Raw genomic sequence first — 20,281 nt, forward strand, 5'->3', positions numbered from 1 at the left:
TTGCAGGGCAGGCGCATCGCAATCTGCAGTGACAGCCAAGTTGGATTGAAGGCATTGAGTAGTCCTTTGATCACCTCGAAAATCGTTCAGGAATGCAGAAACCGATTGAACTCTATCTATAGGATCAATGCGGTGGAACTATTCTGGGTGCCTGGTCACTGTGGCGTAGGGGGAAATGAAATCTCGGCTGCTTTAGCGAAAGAGGGGTGAATCTCCCCCTGCTCTGTGGGATCGGAACCAGCAATTGGAGTATCAGTAGAATTGGCTAAGCCTGTTTTCAAAAACTTGAAACACCATCTTTTTGTATGTATGGGGATCCCCCCCCCCCCCCACTTTAAACTCAACTTGGAGTTATGTTACTCCCTGCATACCATGGAATCCACAGGTCCCATCTCCCCATCAGATTTCGCATTAATAGGAATAACCGGTTCTGAGATATAAAATGTGACAGAAAGACAGTGGTGACTTTAATGCGTGGGCCATCGAATGGGACAGCAAAGAGACTAACGCAAGGGGTGGTACTTAAACATTCATGGAGGTATGGTTAGACCTATCTAGCAACGCAGGCACCTTTATCCATATCACCCAAAGCATATCTAAAGCATGTGACGCGTCGATGCCTAGGAGATGCTCATTACCCACTAGAAGACCCAATTATTGATGAAATAGTGAACTTACCATTCTTTGATCGATTTGCCACCGAGCCAGACGAACGGGTCAGAGCCTTGAAGACCGCAAAAGCCTCAAGCTCACCATACAGCGGAGTAAGAGGGAATGTTTTAAGGAGCTCTGCTCGGAAGCAGATATAAATCCGCGGGGTAGCACTTATAAAATCGTGGCAGGACGGTTGAAAGTGGCAGAAGCTGGGGCTGCTGCCTAATGCTGGCAAACCTCCAGGGGAACCGTCCTCCTATAGACCCATATATCTTCTAAACACTATGGGGAAAATGTTGGAGCGGGTAATTTATAATAGTTTACTCCCGGTTATCGAGAGTCAACGAGGCCTTTCAGATCGGCAATATGGGTTCCGTAAACCAGATCAATCATTGATGCGGCTTGGCCGAAAATGCAATTCACGAAAGGGGTAGCATCAGCAAATATTACGTGGTGGTGCCCCTGGATGTGAGGAATGCATTCAACTCGGCCAGTTATAACCTTATACGAAAGTCTCTTGCGACGATTGGTGTTCTCACCTACCTCGCTGCTATTGTCGATAGCTACTTGGAAGAGCGGACGCTCTGGTATAACACCGATGATGCACCCAAAGAGTACATTGCCTCCGCGTACCACAGAGTTCTGTACTGGAACCACTACTGTCGAGCATCATGTGTAATGATGTACTTAACCTTCCGATTCTGGAGAATACTACGGTGGTAGGTTACGCCGATGACAAAGCATTGGTTGTGGTTGAACACTCGAAGATGCTGAGTTGTACTCAAGCGAAGCAATCAGTGTTATTAAGGCTTGGTTAGAGAGTACTGCACTGGTATTCGTGGCGGAAAAGGCGGGGAGCGGTCTTCATTACTAAGCGCCGCAAGAGAAATTATGCCTGCATTAGGATCGGGAATCGAATCATCACTTCCAAGTCGGCCATCAAATACTTGGGAGTGATGATAGACGGAAAACTCAATTTTAAGCAGCACATAGAGCATACTTGCGAAAAAGCATCCACCACGAGTATAGCTCTGGCAAGGATGAAGCCGAATGAAGGAAGATCGCGGTATACTTGCAGGCTGCTCATAGCCAGGGTGGTGAGTTCTATCTTGCTGTATGCAGTCCCAGTTTAGGGAAAAGCGCTGCAAGTTTTAGGCAATGCACATAAATTGAGTGCGGTCTACAGAAGAACAGCCTTAAGAGTATGTTCTGCCTTCAGTATCGTCTCAGATGACGCAGCGGTCTTCATCTCGAGAATGATGCCGATTGATATCCTGGCAACCGAGATGATGAATATAGTTAACTCCAGGTCCATCTCTCCTTTATCGCAGGTGAAAAAAGCCGAAAGGGAGAGATCCATAAGCAGATGGCAACAGCTAGAAAAAGGTCGTTGGGCTTACAGTTTGATCCCTTCCATCGAGGAGTGGCTGGAAAGAAAGCATGGGGAGATGAATTATAATCTCAATCAGTTTCTCACTGGCCATGGAGAATACCGTCAATACCTGCACAGGTTTAAATTCGACACCTCACCTAATTGTCCAAACTGTGCAATGGTACCAGAGGACCCAGCGCACGTTTCTTCCAATGGCCTAGGTACGTGGAAGAAAAGAAGAATCTAGAGGACACTCTAGGTGAAGTGCTATTACCAGAAAATTTTGTCCGGAGATTGGTAGCTTGCCAGGAGGATTGGGATGCGATCAATTCCATGATCGCAGTAATCCATCCATGATCGCAGTAAACTGCGAAAAGCAGAAGACACGATTACGAACCTCGCGAGTAAAGGCCCTGTGATGTAATACCTAAAGATGGTTCCACACTCTGACGTGCCTAGGCCAGAGTCTTTTGAAGAGTTTCACCTCCTTGAAAAAATCGGTTTACTTACTGCCTAGTAAACCGATTTTAATAAGGTTTTGTTTTACATACGCGGTGCGAGTGTAAAAATGCTTCGGGAATTGGATGGAATCGGTATAGATTACTTTGAAGGGGGCAATGTCCATTTTTATAAATAATTTTCAAATGCCAATTTTCTGATTTAACTTTTTAACGAACATAGTTGTTTGTTCCCGAGGAAAGCAAACGAAAATTAAAACTACGTTCCGTCATGAAGGACTAAATAACATTGCACTCAACGCGCTTGTTCCAGATTTATATCTATAATACTTAAAACTATACAATGCCTTTTTACCTTTACGTTTCTTTCTTATTTTAGTGTAAAAATATATTAGCCTCATGATCTCAGTCAAAGTCACTGATCATGAAGATCAACTTTATAAGAACACGTGTTTGCAATTGTCTGAGAAACCATTTCATGGGTATCAAGTAAGTTAATTAATTAATTAGAAATTAATGTAAACAAAATAGCATAGCCCGGTCTGTCACCAAGTGGGTGTGAACCCAGGACTCCCAGCATCGTCAACAAAAAAAATAGCATAGCCTAAGGATTACAAAAATGACTTTCGGACTTTATTGAGAATAAATTTTTATGAAATTTATTGTTTTGTGTAGTAAATAGTTTGAAATTCTCCCCCCATATTGAAAATTTAGATTTTCCAGGAAATGATAGAACTGTTAACTGGGGCGCGAAACTGCTTTGTATCAGCTGACAGAGGTACTACGGAATACCATAGAAACAAAAGAAATTGCACTGTGCGCGTTTTTGGATATCGAAGAAGCATTCGACAACACATCGCACACAGAGATACAAGATGCCCTGAGCCGCAAGGGAGTGAGAAACACCCAGGCGTTCTGAATGAGCACACAAGCACATAAGCTCCAAAGGCTGGCTTCGGTGTGTATCAATGGGGCAATGAGGACATCCCCAACGGCATCCCCCCAGGTCCTTCTGGGATTAACCCTTCTCCATCTGCACATACAAATGCAGGCAAGGAGGGGAATATTCAGGATGGGCGATAATATCAGTGAGGCGGGGAGCTGCCTAAATCGAAGGAAAATTGATATTTTTTCTAGGCGGTATCCCGAATTACTGATACCAAGGAATAAATGACAACGAGGGTTCACTTCGATAAGAAGTTTGAAACACGTTGGAGTAACGAGGCAAACTGGGAGCGCGTGGCTGCGACATACTACTTACTTCGTACTGATTACTTAGTACACTGACGGATCACTCCCAGCAGAGGGAGCGGGTGAAAATGTACTTTGAGCCAATGGGCAGGTACACTAGCATATTCCACACGGAAATACAAGCCATAGACAAATGTGCCTTCTTTAATCTGCCACGGAACTACAGGGAGTAGAACATAGCTATTCTCACCGATAGCCAAGCAGCGATCAAGGCACTTAGGTCCAACGAGGTGAACTCTAAACTGGTGTAAGAATGCCTTGAGAAACTGAGTACACTCGGCTCGTCCAACAAGGTCTGGATACTTTGGGTTCCAGGCCATGCTGGGTTGGAAGGCAACGAGGCAGCGGACGAACTAGCCAAGAAGGGAGCAGGGACGACTTTACACTGGCCAGAACCCTTCTGTGGAATCGGAAACGGTTTCATGGCTATGACTCTAAGAAATGAAAAGGAACGGATAAGGGAACTATACTGGGCGGGCCTACCAGGGATGGAGCAGCCGAGGGTGCTTATTGGGGGATACGAACCGTTGCGCACTAAGGATTGCTTAACCCTCACCAAAAAGAAGCTTTGAATCATAGTGGGAATTCTCACTGGTCATTGTCGGCTGAACTATCACCTAGGGAAGCTTAGGATATCTACGGACACTATCTGGGACAGTGTTCGACACTTGTGCAAAGTAGATCGAGGCATCTGGGAGAACACTTAATACCAGATGGAAAGCTGAAAGATCTGGAAGTAGGGAACATAATAAAGTTCCTAACGGTTATAGGCCTGCTTGAGATACTATGATCAATAGGTACACCATAACCAGGAAAAGGGGCACAATATTTCTTTAAGGGTGCGGTGCAACTTTCCCTTAACATCATCATCATCAACGGCGCAACAACCGGTATCCAGTCTAGGCCTGCCTTAATAAGGAACTCCAGACATCCCGGTTTTGCGCCGAGGTCCACCAATTCGATATCCCTAAAAGCTTTCTGGCGTCCTGACCCACGCCATCGCTCCATCTTAGGCAGGGTCTGCCCCGCCTTCTTTTTCTACCATAGATATTGCCCTTATAGACTTTCCGGGTGGGATCATCCTCATCCATACAGATTAAGTGACCCGCCCACCGTAACCTATTGAGCCGGATTTTATCCACAACCGGACGGTCATGATATCGCTCATAGATTTCGTCATTGTGTAGGCTTCGCAATTCTTTTTGCTAAGAACCCAAGTTCCCGAGGAATACATGAGGACTGGCAAGATCATAGTCTTGTACAGTAATAGCTTTGACCCTGAGAGGTTTCGAGCGGAGCAGTCTTTGTAAGCAGAAATAAGCTCTGTTGGCTGACAACAACCGTGCGCGGATTTCATCATCGTAGTTGTTATCGGTTGTGATTTTCGACCCTAGATAGGAGAAATTATCAAAGGTCTCAAGGTTGTATTCTCCTAGACTTATTCTTCCTGTTTGATCAGTGCGGTTTGATATTGTTGGTTGATTCGTCTTCGGTGCTGACGTTGCCACCATATATTTTGTCTTGCCTTCATTGATGTACAGCCCAAGATCTCGCGCCAATTGTCGCCTGCTCGATCTGGATGAAGGCAGTTCTTCCCATGATGTCGATATCGTCAGCATAGGCCAGTAGTTGGGTGGACTTGAATAGGATCGTCCCTCTTCCATTTACCTCAGCATCACGGATCACTTTCTCGAGGGCCAGGTTAAAGAGGACGCATGATAGGGCATTCTCTTGTCGTAGACCGTTGTTGATGTCGAATGGTCTTGAGAGTGATCCTGCTGCTTTTATTTGGCCTCGCACATTGGTCAGGGTCAGCCTAGTCAGTCTTATTCATTTCGTCAGGATACCGAATTCTCTCATGGCCGTGTACAGTTTTACCCTGGCTATGTTATCATAAGCGGCTTTAAAGTCGATGAATAGATGGTGCAACTGATTTCCATATTCCAACACTTTTTCCATCGCTTGCCGCAGAGAGAAAATCTGATATGTTGCTGATTTGCCTGGAGTGAAGCCTCTTTGGTATGGGCCAATGATGTTCTGGGCATATGGGGCTATCCGGTCTAGCAAGATAGCGGAGAATACCTTATAGATGGTACTCAACAACGTGATACCTCTATAATTGTTGCACTGTGTGATATCTCCCTTAACAGAATATTAATAATAACGCAATATTCATTGCATTGTAATTATCATTAGGAAACAACTATACAAATGGTAATGACTATTATTGTATTCTTTAACCTCAACATCTTCGAACAAAAGGTAAAAGCAAGCTGGAACTGATTCCTTGTTAAGCGCTAGGATTTTGCTTGACAAGTTAGACTGCCAGTTGATAAATATAACATGTAGATTTCCTTAATGAGTTATATTCCTAGTTGATGTCGCGAATTCGCTCATACGATACAGAAAAGAACCAACTGTTCGCTGCATTGAGTTGCTCCCAAAATGCTTCTGGACGTACGATGATGATTTCAAAGATAATACTTTCCTCCAAGTTGTGTTGAGCAGTTGAATAGAAGTTACTTCTCAGCAGGTTAATATAAAAGCAATTGATTGCTACCTTGATTCTATTTTATTGTTGAATAAGTAATATTCCTCAGTTGTTCGGACATCTTCTTTGGTAATTTTTGTCTGCAATGGTACTTCCCTAGCAAATTGTATGAACTCAGCTTCACATTGTGAGCTGACAATATACTATCCGAAATAATGTTCTTTGTGTTGAACATGCAATCCTTGATTCGCATTCGTGGACGTTTCTATTGTCCTGAAATATGGCAGAGTTACAGTAAAACATTTATCCACAAGTCGTAATAATTACTTACCCTTGTTCCGACAGTGTATTCAGTGATCTGCGGCTTCATAACGTCATCTTCTTCACAAAATTGGTCACGTAATCATTTCTAGCACAACTTATTTTCATCTTCTCTTTGATTCTCGATTATAGTGTCCAAACCGCTGAGAACAGCACACGTTACATTGCCAACGACCTCAAGGGGTATTCGCTTGAATTTCTTCCTTTCCAGTGATAAACTCGTTGTTAGATTGAACAATGCATGCGTCGAATATTGATTTGCTTCAGTACTCGTAAAGCCGTTCCATTTGATCCAGTTCGTTGCAGTCGTTTGCCCAACTCATTCAGAATTATCACCCCATCTTCGATACTATTAAAATAATTTAACATATGCTATGAATGATATTCAGATATGTTCTTGTAAACTTAAAAGCTCCCTTATTTTCAAAATATATTCCAAGTTCATCTTTGAAAGTCAAGTTTTCTTCCTTTGTTTATCATCAATTTCAATTCCGTTTTCCAAATCTTTATTACAAGTTACATTTCTTTGTATGAATTCTGTTATTTAAATATGTATGTATGTATTCTTTTTATTTAAAACTGAGCAAACGTAAAAATTCAGGCCGGGGAGAACATCATACGGGTATGGGGTGCAAGTTAAGGCCCCTCTATTATCCCTTTGTCGATGGAAATTTCTATTCCGGGCAACGTCCCCCTTTCCACCCCCTCTCGGAAGGGCTGCAAAACTTCCATATCATTAGGAGCATCGGATAATGGACTAATATAATAGTTTGAAGTTCAAAATAGCTAGCATGTGATAATCGTTTTCAGCTGTGAATAAATATTCCTCGATTACCCTAAGCCCTTACATAAACCACCTTACGTCCCCCCATATGCGGAGATCTAGTTGGAATATTTTATTTTCTTTCAACATAATATTTTCCTAAATTTCTCAAATGCTTGAACCTGATGTAGTTCATTTACATCATTCCTACATATATGGTTGCCATTCACCTTTTGATGGGGCATAGTGCATCAACCACACCTATCACGCCACGCCATCATTTGCCGCTACCAAAAATGCCCTTCAGCACCCCCACAAATTCCCGAGATGCTCGCACTCCTCCTATCCTTTTCTGCCCCAGGTGCTCTTAATTAGATTGGATTCATCTTTAATGCGTGGCCTTTCCACTGTTACTTCCGTATTCCGATCACAGTGCGTACGAGTGCCAAGCCTCTGCGCCGATGACCACAGGTATTGACGACAATTTGGAGCTTTTAGGTAAAGTGGAGTTAAATTTCCATATGCTACGCCCAAATTTTTCTTTTTTTTTTGTGCGTACACGTCTTAGAAAGACACGTCCGCCGCAGCTCCGCCGCCCGAACGGCGGAACTACAGCGGGCGCGTGTGGGATTCACACCCACTAAAAACCACCCCCCGTCTCTCCAGCCCCAGCCCCGCGGGACCACCATTGAGGTATTACTTCGCGGGGTAGGTTTGCCCTTAGGCACTCATCCTTCTCCTATTTGCAGTTTTCCTCCTTCTTTGCTCCTTCAGCAACTCCGCTTGCATTTGGATGATCGCGGAGCCAACCGCAAGCCACTTCTCCTCGGACTCCTGCATCTCAGTAACCAAGCTCTCCGGGGTCCCGCTCTTGGCCAGCACCTGGTTTAAGCTCCTTCTCTCCATCGCAAATCGTGGGCAGTGGAACATCACATGCTCTGGATCCTCCGGTATGCCATCGCATCTGGGACAGTTCGGAGAATCATCCAACCCAAAGCGGTGCAGATACTGCCTGTAGCAACCACCGTGTCCCGTGAGGAACTGGGTAATGTGGTAGTTGGTTTCCCCATGTTTTCGCTCAAGCCACACCCTAATGTTGGGAATGAGCCTGTGCGTTCACCGACCTTTCGTAGACTCGTCCCATCTGCTTTGCCAGAGATCAAGCGACTCTGACCTTGCCGCATTTCTACGCTGTGCATGCCCCTCCATACGTGTTCCATTGCACAGGACACTCATTTTTTTTGGCCAGAATGTCAACCGGGATCATGCCTGCCACCACCAATACTACCTCATCTGATGTGGTTCTAAAAGCACTGCAAACCCTCAAAGCCATCCGCCGGTAAACCGAGTTCACCTGCTTCCGCCTCAGAGAGTTTGCAAGCGCCTCTGCCCACACAGGCGACGAGTAGAGCAGCACATCCAGTTTGGCGCTACCGTCAGCAGAAACCACGTTTCCTAGATATACAAATTGATCGATGCCTTCGATAGGGAGAATGCTCGTCAGACTTAGAACCTTGGTTTTGTTGGTGTTTATCTTCAGTCCAAATCTACTTGCCTCTCTTTCCAAATCCAGAGCCATTTGGTCAAGGTCCATGACCCGGTGAGGGAGCAAACAGTCATCAGCGTAATCGAGGTTTTGAGGAAAATTATCATAGTCCATTGAATTCTTCCACGTGCTCCGAACAAGGTAGCACGAAGAACGTCACTGATAACAAGAAGAAATAATATCGATGACGGGACGCAGCCCTAGCGAACTCCGCATTGGAAAGTTTTCCCCATCATCTGTCACTTTGTCGCTCCTGCACTCCTGCCTGTCACTTTGTCACTGCTGTTCACGCTATCAATAGCTTTCTCGAAATCGATGAAGAACAGGTGCAGCGAAAATCTAAACTCCGTGCACTATTCCAAAGTGATTCGTAGGCTGCTAATGTTGTCAGTGCACCTCCCACTGAGCTCTCTTGAAAATATAGTGGAATCCCGATAATTGGTACATCGATTATTCGTATTTCCGGCTAATTTGAACAAATTTGTCCGGATATCTAAGTGGTTAGAGCACAAGGCTGTGGTACGGAAGGTCGCGATTCAAATCTTACTGGTGGCACTGGGATTTGTATCATGATTTGAAGTCGGATACCAGTCGACTCAGCTGTGAATGAGTACCTAAGTCAAATCAGGATAATAATCTCGGGCCAGCACAATGCTAACCACATTGCCTCCTATTGGGTACTGTAATCTTGTACTGTACCGTTACGGTCTTGAATGAAGTGCTCTAACACACTTCAAGGCCCTGATCCAATTGGATTGTTGCGCTAACGATTATTATTATTATTATTGGACAAATTTGCCGCTCCTCAGAGTAATTTTTTTTTATTTTGCACTCCCGATAAATGTTTAACTGGCTCTTCTAGTGCCAGTAATTGTGCAATGCAGATACGCGCGTTGAAATCAAAACACACTCAAACAAGGCAAAGGTTTCTCTGTATTTCGGGCGATTGTAATTAAATTTACCTTCTAGCTTACTCTTTATAATATATCTTTGAAATACAAATTTTACTTTAAGATGATATGTTTGGTTACAAGACAACTGTACAAATGAAAATGAAACGTAAAATGAATGTGACCGACTTAGTCAGCGGTTGGCAACTTAATCATCAAAACGTTAGAGGCAGAAGAAGAAGTCTCCTTTCATCTGTTTCTTTTCTGCCCCCAACTCATGGCACACTTTTTTCGCCGGTCCCCCACTCCCGTGGCGTGTTCCGCAAAGTGGACAGATCCGCGCCATCTATTCGTTCGCATTCGCAACATTCGAAATAAATTTCGAATGCCGCGAATCCTGCCGCGCCACATCACTCCGCCCCCAGATGAAACCTAGGGGTTTCGGCGACTGATCCCGGAACTTCGTTCGCCGTCAATCCACAAAACGGACACGACGCCATTTCGGGGCGGACACGGGTTTCAGCCTGGACAGAGAGACCGCCTTTTTGTGACCACCGATCTCGAGCTGGAAGAAATGCTCTCCCCTCTCGAGAACGCGGTACGGGCCCTCATATGGAGGCTGCAGCGGCTTCCGGACGGCATCCGTCCTGATCAGCACGTGGGTGCATGTGTCCAGTTCCTTGGGCGAACAAGCAGGTATGGACGAGTGTCGAGTCGGTGGTGGCGCTTTGATGCGTCGGAGATTGTCCCTCAGCAGACGCACCAACCCCGACTCCGTGAGACCCGATCTCTTGTCGAAGACCGGATCGCTTGGGAGTCTTGGGTTCTCCCCGTATATCAGCTCCGCGGGGCTGGCAGCAAATTCCTCTCGGCGGGTTGCACGAAGGCCGAGTAGGACGAGAGGCAAGACTTGAGTCCAGGACGGGTCGTCGCGTGCCATAATGGCGGCTTTCAGCGTCCGGTGCCAACGTTCTAGCATCCCATTGGACTGCGGGTGGTATGCAGTAGTCCGCTGGCGTTTAAAACCCAGGAGTTTGCCTAACTCGGAGAAAAGGGTGGACTCAAATTGCATTCCCTGGTCAGTGATGATCACTGCAGGGACGCCAAAGCGAGGTATCCACTCTCGGCAGAGGGCTTCGGCACAAGATTGCGCCGTAATGTCTTTCAGAGGTATTGCGTCAGGCCACCGCGTGAACCTGTCGATGATTGTGAGGCAATACTTGTAACCGTGCGAGTCTCGCAAAGGCCCTATTATGTCGAGGTGTATAGTGTGGAAACGCTTGGTAGTGCGGGGGAATGAGCCCACTTCTTTCCTTACATGCCTGGAGACTTTACACTTCTGGCATGCGATGCACTCTCTGGCCCAGGAATTGATATCCTTATTCATGGAGGGCCAGAAGTATTTTCCGGTGACTAACCGGTTTGTTATCCTGATGCCGGGATGCGCCAAGTCGTGAACTACATGGAACACTTCCTTGCGAAATGTGGCCGGTATGTATGGCCGAGGTCCCTTTTCCGAGTCTTCGCAGCAGAGAGAGAGGTTTGAGCCGAAGATGGGCAACTCCCGAAATTTGTATTTGGGGTTGGCCTTGAGGCTCTGAAGTGCTGCGTCATCCACCTGCGCCTTGGCAATAGCCGAGAAATCGAGTGAGGCGGGGATGTTAACTTCGGAGACACGAGACAAAGCGTCAGCAACTATGTTGTCCTTGCCGGACACGTGCTGGATGTCTGACGTAAACTGGCTTATAAAGCTCAGATGACGAAGCTGACGAGGGGACGCTTTGTCGGGCTTCTGTTTCAAAGCATACGTGAGAGGCTTATGGTCCGTGAACACTGTGAACGGCCTGCCTTCTAGGGAGAAACGGAAGTATTTAATGGACAGGTATGCGGCGAGCAGTTCGCGATCGTAGGTGCTGTAGTTCCGTTGAGCGGGATTCAACTGCTTCGAGAAGAAGCTCAACGGCTGCCAAACTTGGTCCACCTTTTGGTGAAGGGCAGCACCTACTACGATGTCAGATGCATCAACAAAAACGGCTAGGGGTGCATCTTGCAGAGGGAATGCCAAGAGTGTAGCGTCGGCCAATTGTTGACGGGATTTGTCAAACGCGCGGATAGCCTCTTCAGACCACACGATCTCTCGTGTGTCCTTAGTTTTGGGGCCAGACAAGTACGCGTTCAAAATGGACTGGTGATGGGCGGCCTTGGGCAGGAAACGACGGTAGAAGTTCAGCATGCCCAAGAACCTCCTCAACTCCCTCACTGTCTTTGGACGCGGGAAGCTTGTTATCGCTTGCACCTTGTCTGGGTCGGGCGTTATTCCTTCAGGGGAAATGAAATGGCCGAGGAATCTCACTTGTTTTTGGAGAAATTTGCATTTCTCAACGTTTAGGACTAAACCGGCCTCAAGGAGACGTTGAAAAATGCACTCGAGATGGGCTAAGTGCTCAGACTCAGTGGAAGAAGCGACCAAAACATCATCCAAATATACGAAACAGAACTCGAGGTTTCGCAGGACCGAGTGAATGAACCTTTGAAAGGTTTGCGCCGCATTGCACAATCCGAAAGTCATCCGGGTGATCTCGAAGAGTCCAAAGGGTGTGCATATTGCCGTCTTTGGAATGTCTTCAGGAGCTACTGGAATTTGGTGATAAGCCTTGGTTAAGTCCAAGGTCGAAAAGATGCGGCAATTCGCGAGGTGATGCGCAAAGTCGTGGATGAGTGGAATTGGATATCGGTCAGGAACAGTCTGTGCATTTAGCCTTCTATAATCCCCACATGGGCGCCATTCGCCGTTTGGCTTAGGGACCATATGCAGTGGGGAAGACCAACAGCTGTTTGAGGGCCTGCAGATACCCTGTTGAACGAGTTGTTCAAACTCTTTCCGTGCAATAGCCAGTTTCTGAGATGGTAGAGGACGCACCTTTGAGAAAATCGGGGAACCAGTAGTATTTATGTGGTGCTGCACATCGTGCTTTACTGGTTTCGAGAGACTATACTCGGTAGTTATCTGGCTGAACTTTTGGAGGAGTGTCCGAACACGAGAGTCGGAGATGTCTTCCAAAAGAACGGAAAGGTTATTGTCAGCGTGAGATACCATTTGGCCCGACGAATTTAGTTTGGTTGTGGGGTCTATAAGGGACTTATTTTGCAAGTCCACCAGCAACCCATAGTGACACAAGAAATCTGCGCCTAATATGGGGAAGCTGACATCCGCCAGGATGAAACGCCACGGAAACGTCCTACGCAAGCCAAGACTCACGTCCACTTGCCTGTACCCGTAAGTATTGATGCGGGAGGAATTTGCTGCCGCCAGTTTGAGGGGTTGTGGAAATAGTCGATGATGCTGGGGTACGGGAAGAACCGAAACCTCCGCACCTGTGTCGACGAGGTAGTTGCGCCTGCTGAGGGGGTCGAAAATAGTTAGGCGACGTGGCGCTGCGTTCTGGGTGGCCGTCGCCAAGACCCCCCGCGGACCTAGTTTTTTGCGGTAGGAGCGAATTTGCAAGGTAGCGTACATCTTGTCGCTTTATCTCCGAACTTACGATGATACCAGCAAATACCTCGGTCCGCAGGCTGTCTTGACGACCTGCTACCCGAACGCCCTTTTCGTGTGGCAGATCGTGAGCGAGCTCGCGACCTGGTACTCGAACGCTGAGCGTCCAACGTCGCCCGCATCTCGGCCACGCTGGCAGTTAAGGCCGCGATCTCGCGCCGTAAGTCGCTGACCTCATCCGACGGCGGTTGCACGGCCGCAATGGTTGGGCGAACGTACACCTCCTGTACCTGGTCGGCCGTCGCTGCCAGTTCCTCCAAGGAACCGGAGACGCAGGCTAGGATCGCCTGGGTGCCCTCCGGGAGCCGGCGCAGCCAGAGCGACTTAATCAGATCGTCGCCGATCTTGCTCCCACCCAATTGCCTCATTTCACGAAGCAATTGGCTGGGAGTTCGATCACCCAACGTTAAACCCGCCAGCAAGTGATCTAACTTTGCCGACAGGCGCCTGATCAACTCGCTCTTGAGCTGAGAGTACGATGCCGACTTTACTACGTCGGACACCAGAAGTATGGACTCTTCGTCCAGGCCGACCACCGCGTGGTTGAAACGGGTCGCGTCCGATGTGATGCCGGACATTTGGAACTGTGCTTCCAAATGCACGAACCACAGCTCGGGGTTCCGCCGCCAAAACGGAGGAACGCGTACGGCGAGGGCGGTCACCTGTGGGTCCGATGGGCCTGCCGCGTCTTTATTGTCAAACGACATTTTTCTTACCGAGAAGTACGAGATTGAGATGCAAACGCGGTGAGTTTATACTGAAACGCGGTGAACTTTACACCGACACGGCAGGCGGCTCCCACAAATGCACGCTCGAAACGAGAAAAACAACAACCGAAGCGGACGCTCTCCAGCGCAGACCAAAAACACCAAGGAAATGAAGAACCCGCGATGCGAAAGACTTCAATGCCGTCTCTTGCGGCGATTTTACTTTTATTATACTATATGTAAACAAAATAACTCGAAGAGAGAAAAAAGAAAATGATAATGCAAATACTTAAACTTGAAATTTCCCTCTAAACGTGCGATGGATTCTTGACGGCGGCTCCGGTTACCTGCGGCGACGTCGTCAAAGTGAGCTGGTTGTCGTTGTGATTGCTGATGTTGCGACTGCTGCTGTCGTTGTTGTAAATTCTGTTGGAATTGCTGCTGAGTCGGTTGCTGCAACTGCCACTGTTCAATTCGTTGCTGTAGATTTTACCACTGCTGTGCCGGGTTTTGTTGTTACTGTTGCAAATGACGTTGAATTGCTTGCTACTTTGGCGTTAGCTTTTCTTCGCTCGGCTCTAAATGGGCGCGTTGGTTGCCGTGTTTCCTCTCGGGGTCACCACTTTAACTGGCTCTTCTAGTGCCAGTAATTGTGCAATGCAGATACGCGCGTTGAAATCAAAACACACTCAAACAAGGCAAAGGTTTCTCTGTATTTCGGGCGATTGTAATTAAATTTACCTTCTAGCTTACTCTTTATAATATATCTTTGAAATACAAATTTTACTTTAAGATGATATGTTTGGTTACAAGACAACTGTACAAATGAAAATGAAACGTAAAATGAATGTGACCGACTTAGTCAGCGGTTGGCAACTTAATCATCAAAACGTTAGAGGCAGAAGAAGAAGTCTCCTTTCATCTGTTTCTTTTCTGCCCCCAACTCATGGCACACTTTTTTCGCCGGTCCCCCACTCCCGTGGCGTGTTCCGCAAAGTGGACAGATCCGCGCCATCTATTCGTTCGCATTCGCAACATTCGAAATAAATTTCGAATGCCGCGAATCCTGCCGCGCCACAAATGGTAATCCCGATATTTCGTATCAAATCGTCAATCCCTTGACCATACCAATTATCGGGATTCTACTGAAGTACGAATTAACCAGATTTTTAAGATGGAAATACGATTTATAAGACGCTGAGTGACTTTGAGCATAAAAATAACACGAATTAAGGAGTCTGAATATTTTGTTTTTATACCACTTATCGGGATTTTCTCTCAAAACCAATAAATTTGTACGAATTAGTCGGATATATAATTAACCGAGATATGAAATATCGGGATTCCGCTGTATCTGATTTCGAATATACTACTATTACAAAATGCAAGCTATAACATTTCTATGACTTCCCGTAATATTAGGGAGACTTTTATCGTCATCATCAAAATTGATTACCCATTCTACTTCGCCATCGGTAACCATTTTTAAGGTTTTGTTTGTAAAACAAAACCTTATTAAAATCGGTTTACTGTCTGTCTGTCTGTCAGTCTGTCTGTCTGTCTGTCTGTCCGTCACACGCATTTTTCTCGGAGACGGTTGTAGCGATTGGTACCAAATTTGGTATAGAGGTGGGAACTGTGAACGCTCACGCATATAGTGAATTACATCCTTTTACGACGAATTTAAGGGGGAGTCCCCATACATGCAAAGGGAGGGTGTAAATTTTTTTTCATCAAATATAGTCATGTGGGATATCAAATTAAAGGTCTCGATTAGTACTTTTCGAAGCCGGTCTTAGTTTTGACATTCGTTGAAAAGGTGAGGGGTGCGGTGGGTTGAAAGTGGTCATTTTTTTAACGAACCCATTCTCAGAAACTACCCAACCGAAAAATCTGAAAAAAATCAGGGGGCTGTTACTATATGGTGCCTAGGCTCCGAAATACCCTCCATACCGATACCTGTTCAAATAAAGGTAATAATAGTACATTACTATAATTTTTAGTATGTAATTGACAGGAAAACCCCCCTTATGCTCACCCTAGAATCACAAAAAACACACCAAAATAGGCTACAGCATGGAGCATGATCCTGAAAAATTTGGTGAAAATCGCACTATTACTAGCAAAGTAATACTAGGTCAAAGCTGCCGCTTCTCTGCAAATTCGAGACTATGAATGTCAATATCACTTGAAAGTGGCTATTTTCACATAATGTATGCATATTTTACGTGCTACATGCTAATGGTACAAATGCACACCCAAATCTCTTTATAAAAGAAATACACAAAACTTTTCATACCTGAAGCGTCTAGCTTCCGGTTTCCCGACTTGTTCTACATTGAATATCATATTCTCCGCATACGCATAAGTTCGTGTAAAATACCATTGAATTTGGAAATTGTTGGCATGTGCATTTCGTTGCTAAGAACAAATTGTAAATTCAGTTGTGATTTAAGAGTCGATAAATAAAAGTAATTAACAAGCTGAAATAATTTTTGTTTAGAATTGAGGGAGCCCTGAATCCGCCATCCACTTGATGGTTTCGCAAAAACAAATACGTGGCGACATGCTAAATATTGGCACCTTCACTGGAAATACTGAGGAACTCGAAAGAGCCCTTCGGAAAAGGCAGCGTGCGTTCTACGAGAAACACGATGACTATAAACTTCTTTATTTTGGTAGCCCACATACTCAATACACTGTTAATGTTGCCATCTCTGAGAGCTTCCGTCATGCCACTAAAGAAGTCAAAGGATTTGATGACTGGCTAATGAAGGTCACCATTATATCAGCTGATCGACCTGATGCCGAGAAAGATGCCATCATGTAACTTCTCAACGCAAAGACATATTTCGTGCCTGCCGATGACTATTTCATCATTGCAAGCGACCTTAATGGTCATAAAAGATATCGTTGAATGATATCCATTTGCAATAATCTCCATCAAACGTGGGTAGTTTTATATGAGGAACGTTTTAGACAATTCTCACTGGCATACCTTGGATTAGCTTTCAAACTTATGCAGGTCTTCTCGCTTTTATCTAATTTTCATATTTGTTAGAATCGACAAAAATCGATCATTGCATATGGAAAGACCAGACGTAGTCACACGGGACATTCAACGGCCAACACCCTCTATTCTGTTTTATGCGGATGATGTTTCCTAGCGTCTTATAACAAAAATGATCTCGAGCAACTTTGCCAAGAATGGAATGATCGCTTCATGCAACACGGTCTCAGATTGAATTTGAATAAAACGGAATTTTTAACCCCACTGTCACTGTTAGTGGCCTGCCCAGAACTGACCGATTTAAATATTTCGGGTCGATGCTATAATTTACCACATTGTCGTCCGCTCCGTCGCCCTCGATGGTTCTTACTGTTCTTCTTCTTCTTTTTCTTCAGCCTTTGTCCCGTTCACAAGCGGGGTCGGCTCGTCGTGATCGGCTTCGCCATTTAGTTCTATCGAATGCCTGATCTGCGTGCAATCTCGAGGCTTTCAGATCCCCATCCAGCGTATCAAGCCACCGTTGCTTAGGTCTGCCTTTTGGTCGTTCACCATTGACTTCGATGTTCAGACCAATCTTGGCAAGTGAATTCTCGTTTGCACGAATTGCGTGACCATACCATCGAAGACGCCTCTCTCACAACTTTTCCACGATCTGTGCAACTCCATAACGATCGCAGATATCCTCATTTCGGATGTGATCTAAATGTGTGACGCCACTAATCCAACGTAGCATCTTCGTCTCCATTACCGCAAGACGCCGTTCATTGTCTTTTATGGTCGGCCAACACTCAGAACCATAGAGAGCGACTGGACGGACGACATTGCGGTAAATTTTAGATTTGAGACGTTCGTTTATACGTCGATCACAAAGGACACCAGTTGTGGAATGCCACTTCATCCAGGTTGCGTTAATGCGTGAAGCAATTTCATAACGCATTGGCTCCATTGGCTGATAGCGTTAACCCGAGGTATTTAAATCGCTCAGTTCTGGGCAGATCACCGCCGCTGACAGTGATTGTGCCTGTTTCTTGGGGATCGGTCGTCAAAAATTCAGTTTTGTTTAAATTCAATCTGAGACCGTGCTGCATGAGGCGATCATTCCATTTTTGAACAAGTTGCTCGAGATCACTTTTGCTATCAGATGCTAGGAAAACATCATCCGTATAAAGCAATGTGTAGGGCGCTGGACGTTGGATATCCCGTGTGACGGTATCCATAACAAGAACACAGAGAAGTGGTGAGAGGGCGCTTCCTTGATAAACACCAACAGAGACACGAAGCGGTTTTAATACGCCCGCCATACTTCCAACTTTACTTTTCGGATCGTGGTAGAGCAATTGAACCCAGCGCACCAGTTCTTCTGGCACGAAGTGTTGTCGTATAGCATACCAGATGAGTTCGTGTGGTACACGGTCAAACGCTTTCTCTAGATCCAGAAATGCAATTTAAAGAGGGCGATGCTTCTCACGGTGTTTCTCCATGAGTAACCGCGCAGCATGTATTGCGTCAGTAGTTCCGAAGTTCTTGATAAATCCGGCTTGATTCACGGTTATTTCAACTATTTCGCGAATACGCTCTTCGCTTTCCAGAGCTCAGATGCGATGTCGTCAGGTCCTGCTACTTTCCCCGACTTGATTTGTTTTATTGCCTCCTCGATTTCAGTTACGCTGAGTGGTGGAGCTGGTAAAAATGTCGGCAATGATTGTGGAAGTGGAAGATGAGCAAATTCTTCAGTTGAAATCTGCTCGGAGTATTCTCGCCATCTATCCGTTGCGGTTCGTCGGTTGGTAAGCAAAGTACCGTTCTTGTCATTAACGCAACAGAAGTGTTGGATATCCTGTGTGCGTTCATTACTGCTTTTAGCAAGTCGATACAGATCTCTCTCGCCATCCCAAGTGTCCAGTTTATTGTAAAGATTTTTGAAATGGTTCGCTCGGGTGACAGCGATCGCTTTCTTTGCTTCACGATTGGCATTCTTATAAATTTTCCAATTAGCAGGCGTTTTACCGTCGAGAAATTTGTGGTAGAGGCGTTTCTTTTCACGGACCTTCATTTCAACATCATCATTCCAAAGCCAAGTATCTCGGTTGATGTACTGCTTACCCGGCTTGGTGACCCCGAGGGTTTCAGAGGCCGCTTTGTGGATCGTGTCTTTCATTTGGCTCCATGATTCTTCCACATTCATAATGGTCGGCAATCGAATGAGTGAGATCGTTTCTTCTTTTTTCTCCCCAAATCGTCACCATTTAATGCGTCGCGGGCGTTCCTCACGTTGTTTTATCGTTGGCTTAATTCGAAGGACGGCAAACAACAGCCGATGTTGAAGTGCGATGGTCTCATAGGGAACGACTTTGCAATCAGTGACAGTGCTAAAATGGTGGCGTCTTATAAGGATATAGCCGATTTGCGTTTTACTGTTCCCACTATAAAATATAGGAAGATGAGACAATCGTTTGATGAACCATGTATTCATATCTACAAGGTCATGGGTGTCCGCAAAATCGATTATACGCTCGCCACCCTCATTATGCGCTCCGAATCCCTTTCCCCCATGTCACCTGTTACCGTCTGCCTTTTCACCCACATGACCATTAAAGTCGCCGGCAATGATTATATAATCGTCAGCAGGTACGTAACAAGTCTTTTCATCGAGAAGTTGCCAGAACGCATCTTTCTCGGCATCAGGTCAACCTGTCTGTGGTGCGTACGCGGTGAAGAAGTGAATAGTGCGATCAGCTGATATAATGGTGAGTTTCATCGGCCGATCATCAAATCATTCGACTTCTTTAATGGCATCACGGAAACCCTCTGAGATGGCAATGCCAACACCATATTGAGTGTGTGGGTTACCAAAATAGAGAAATTTGCCGTCCATGCGTCAAGAACCTTTGCCCATTTTTCGACAGGACCGGGGCCCATCCTGCCGACTTCAGTCGACGCCCTAGCATTTCTCCGAGGCTTGTGACTCAATCCGATCATCATGTTTGTAACGACATTGTATGCATTTTTTTGGTCGACCTGTCGCGGGACCTGTCACCAAGAGAGATCAGGTAGGATTTAACATAGTAGAATAACTCCAACTATACTCTATTTATCTCTTTCCCTAATCTCAGCATTTTATTTTTGTTTTACTGAGGATAGTACAGAGTACGTTGCCTCAAACCTTCCACCTCTACCTGGGCTTGGGACCAGCATACTATGTTAATAGCATGGCAGAGTTATATTTCGAGGCCTTGATTTCATATAAATGCATCATTGTGATTTT

General features: G+C 45.7%; 1 protein-coding gene across 1 annotated transcript in view; it reads right to left on the bottom strand.

The window, feature by feature from the left end:
• Positions 1-6,848: 6,848 nt before the first annotated feature.
• LOC119656728 (protein deltex) overlaps positions 6,849-20,281 on the bottom strand; it is a 149,870-nt gene continuing 136,437 nt past the window's right edge. The window contains exon 6 of the mRNA XM_038063261.1: positions 6,849-6,896. The gene's annotated coding sequence lies outside the window, so the exon portion shown is untranslated. The remainder of the gene's footprint in view (positions 6,897-20,281) is intronic.

The sequence above is a fragment of the Hermetia illucens genome, chromosome 5, assembly GCF_905115235.1.
Source record: "Hermetia illucens chromosome 5, iHerIll2.2.curated.20191125, whole genome shotgun sequence".
Classification (NCBI taxonomy): Eukaryota; Metazoa; Arthropoda; class Insecta; order Diptera; family Stratiomyidae; genus Hermetia; species Hermetia illucens.